The sequence below is a fragment of the Branchiostoma floridae genome, chromosome 8 (genome assembly GCF_000003815.2).
Source record: "Branchiostoma floridae strain S238N-H82 chromosome 8, Bfl_VNyyK, whole genome shotgun sequence".
Lineage (NCBI taxonomy): Eukaryota > Metazoa > Chordata > Leptocardii > Amphioxiformes > Branchiostomatidae > Branchiostoma > Branchiostoma floridae.
In genome coordinates this window covers 19,072,588-19,076,620 of record NC_049986.1, presented here as the reverse complement: position 1 = coordinate 19,076,620, position 4,033 = coordinate 19,072,588, and positions in this window count along the sequence as shown.

Sequence of the window (4,033 nt, the reverse complement as noted above, 5' to 3'; positions counted from 1 at the left end):
TAATTTTAGGAAGTATAACATGCATGCTATTTCATATCATATGATAAAGTACCTACTATTCTCGCATACATCAAAAAGCCTTCAGTATTGTGCATTAGCAATTACTCTTTAATTTGTTTGTTTGGTTGGTTGTTTGTTAAATTAAACAAACTCTTTAATTCAATTAAGAAAGCTCTGAACAGACTATGGCTGAATACAATGTGTCCGACATGGACTGACAAAAGTTCAGTTACAAATAATCACCTACCACCTGGAGTTGAAGACGCAAGTTTTCACAGACAATCAGGTTCAGGTCGGGACCTGGACCTGATCTTCTCGACCTGGACTGTACCTGTACCTGAAATTTCTGTACCGGTACCCAGCCCTAGGTGTCACCCAAAATTAGAGGGAACTGTTATTAACTCGGATGCAATTTTCAGCTGAGATTTGGAACATACACTCACAAAGTCATGTTTGTTACTTTGGGTTAATACATCGATGTAGTTTGAATTAGAACCAACAGGAAAATTGAAGGCAAGGTTCAACTTACAGCGAGCTCTTGCTGGAACGCAGCTCTCAGCTGATCGATGTCCATGTCATCCATCACGATTCTAGGGAAGAAAGGAGAGAATGAATGAATTAATGAAGCTTGAATGAGTTGAATGGATGAATTCATGAAACAATAGAGGTTGAATGGATGTGGGAGAAAAATATTGAACCACATTTCATGGCCCCATACCTTCGCCTAATGAAATTAAACCATTACAACTGAATATTTTTTTATTGATATAATATATGTGTTACTTCTTAATTATGCACATAAGGTCCTCATTTGCATAAATCATATTAGTGGATCTTCTTCAGCCAAACAGAAGTAAATAATCTTAATATGCTAAGAAAGAAGGCAGTACTACTAGCATTTGAATCCTTCATGCAAATGCTAACATTGGTACTCTAACATCCCTTGGCAAAATATCTGATGTCAGAATACTTGAATGATTAATCTGAATCCCACAAAAAATCTCATGCGAAGATGGACAATTGCAACATCTCCTAACTTCTAGGGTTATGTACAGAGGTAAACCAATAACCAATTCAATGATTGACCAAAGTGTCTTCTGTCTGCATGTCTCCATATTTTAGAGTTGAAAAATGATGATAGTTGAATGTAGCTTGACAAAAGACAAATTATTTAGAGGAAGGTAAATATCCTGCTTTAATTGAAAATGTTGCCTTTCTAGTTGTATTTTTGTACGGAAATGAATGACTTGTTGGATGTTTTGTCACTTCAATTCTAAATGTTAAAACATTTATGGTGTCTATTTTGAAAATCTAGCCATCTTGTTTATTTTACCCAAAATCTTGTCTATGCTTCACCCTATATCTTTTATTGTTGCAGTCTGTAGAGGATGTCATCGATAAAATTTCCTTGCTGTGACCTTAGGCCATGTTGATTTGATTATATGGATGACATCCGTGTGCGCATGCAAAATGAGGAAATATATGCCGTAGAATTTTTAAAAAAAAAACACACAAAATGTCTACTAATGTCATAGAATTTCAAGGTGATAGAAGATGTGAAAGAATAAAGATGAATATATTCTTCTGTATACCATACTCTGTGTTTTAAGTCATTTGTTCAACCAAGGAGCTTTTATAAAAGCTCCTTGGTTCAATCTTCCAGGCCTCTTAGCTGTCATAATGAAGACAACTTTTTTGAGGGGGGGGGGACTTTTATTTGCACGCTCGCCCCAGTTTTAGGGTTCCTAGTGAATGTTATCCATGTAATCAAATCAACATGGCCTAACTTCCGCAAAGGGTAACCTGAAAGTTTCTGAATGCTAACTATCTCAAATTCTAAATTGGTTGGATTTTACTTTCTTTTCTGGCCCCAAGCTGTCACAACATCATAATCGTGGCGCAGTTATGGATTTATTCTTGTTTTGCTGGCCAAAAGCATTGATAAATACTTTATTTCTGGTGTATTCTCGCGGTACATTCATGGGTTCTTCACTTGGCAAGACAAGAAATGTTAACAACGCCGTCTAGCGACCCATGGGTCATTTGCATAAAACGCGCGAGATTTGAAGAAACACGTTGGTAGAACGTTCCCTACGGAAACTAAAAGTCTAGTTGATCGGAAGAATTCTCCACTCGTGAATTGTCTCAAAGAAACAAAATGCACCAGAATCATGAGCATATACGATTATAAAGGGGGATAACTCGTGTCGAATGACGTCCGTTTTCAACGTTGTTCCCATATTTCTCACAGATTATCAATTTCAAACTTCTAGCCTTGCTTGTACACACGCGAACTGCCAACGAGACCATCGGTAGCCCACTGCTATGTCGGTTACGCATGTTGCAAATCTACCGTGGGCACCTTTACCAGGTTTGTATGAGTAAATGAGCAGACTTAGATGAAATATTTGCGTGTTCACAAGAAATGCATGTTGTTATTTTAAAGAACGCTAAAACCTATTTATGTTGAGCGGAAAATACAGAAGTTACAAGCAGCCGGAAAATAATTACGAAGTAAAATGTAATCTACTTCACTCAAACTTGGCATGTGGCAAAGTAGCCATTCGTGATTTAGGATTTAGGCTTTGTGGAGGAGAAATCGTCGAGGAAGACACCTTCATAACGAAGGCAAAACGCTTGGTACGGTTGGTCAAACTCCGTTTGAAATGGCGTCATTTGACGATCACAAAGAAAGGACCTACGTAAACTATGTTTGTTACACGGTAATTCATTGATTTTATCGTTCGTTTCTACTCCTTGACAAAAGGTGACACGTACGATTGAGTCAAACGATCGTGTCACTCGAGTATGATTGACTCGATTCACACGTCTTTGTTAACCTGAATTGGTATTTACTTGTGGGGAATAGCGATGATCAACAGACAAAGGGAAGCCATTCTAACTATTCTAACATTAAAAATCCCGTTGTGTCACGATCACGCTGAAACAGGATAAGATCGTGATATCCAACACGATAGAAGTATAGTTAGTCTTACCAGATTTGTCGACGAACAGCGCTTCCAAACACGAAGCAAAACTAGGGGCAAGTAGACAAACGTTAACCGGCGTGCGTCCGCTACCGATCTCGAAGACTGTCTGCGACGAAGGTAAACCTCAGTGCGCATGACCAACACACCTGTCATCATCATCATCAACACACCTGTGATCAGCTGTTAGAAAATGGCGGGCGGTACCGGTTTTGTTTACATTTTTCTAGTCGATGTTATTGTTTGCGTTATTGATATTGTACTGTCGAGGCTTTGAAAATGTCTTTTCTACTGAGGTCTAGTGAAAAGTGAACACTTCCGGTGTAATATTGGACTGTTCCCAAATTATCAAGAATAGGGAGGGGTTACATATGACATCAGGGCAAGGGATTGTATTATCAGGACAGCAAGACTCTCTCTCCCTCTCTCTCTCCCTCTCTCTCTCTCTCCCCTCTCTCTCTCCCTCTCACCCCCCTCTCCCTCCCTCTCTCTCTCTTGAGGGAGAGACTTGTGTCTATATATATGTATATCGTATGATAGATGACACGAGAAATAAAGATGCGAAGGATAACAAAATTCTTTGTACATGACCAAGTACTATATTGAAGACCGACGTTTCGGCGATCGCCTGTCACCTTCCTCTGGACAATTTTCACTGGTTCTCTTCCGCACTAGAAGTAAGTGTCTCTGTTGATAGATACTGCCCTACATGCAGATGTATTAAGAAGTATTAAAATAGGTGTATAAAGCCGTATTTACAAATGATATAAACGTATACTATTATATACAATGAATGGTTTTTATCTACATGAATAATGGAGATATAATTCGGTGTGTCTGTCTGTCTGTGTTTCCGGATATTTGTGGTCAGCATAACTCAAGACCCTCGGGATTGATTACAATGATATTGGGAATGTGGGTAGGTGTTGGGCAGACAAAGGCCAAGTTCAATGTTGCCCCCCCCCCCTGGTATGTGACCTTGGTACTGCAGCAAAAGATCCGTTTTTTGTATCTTTTGGCGTGGATGTGCTATGATGATGCACCAC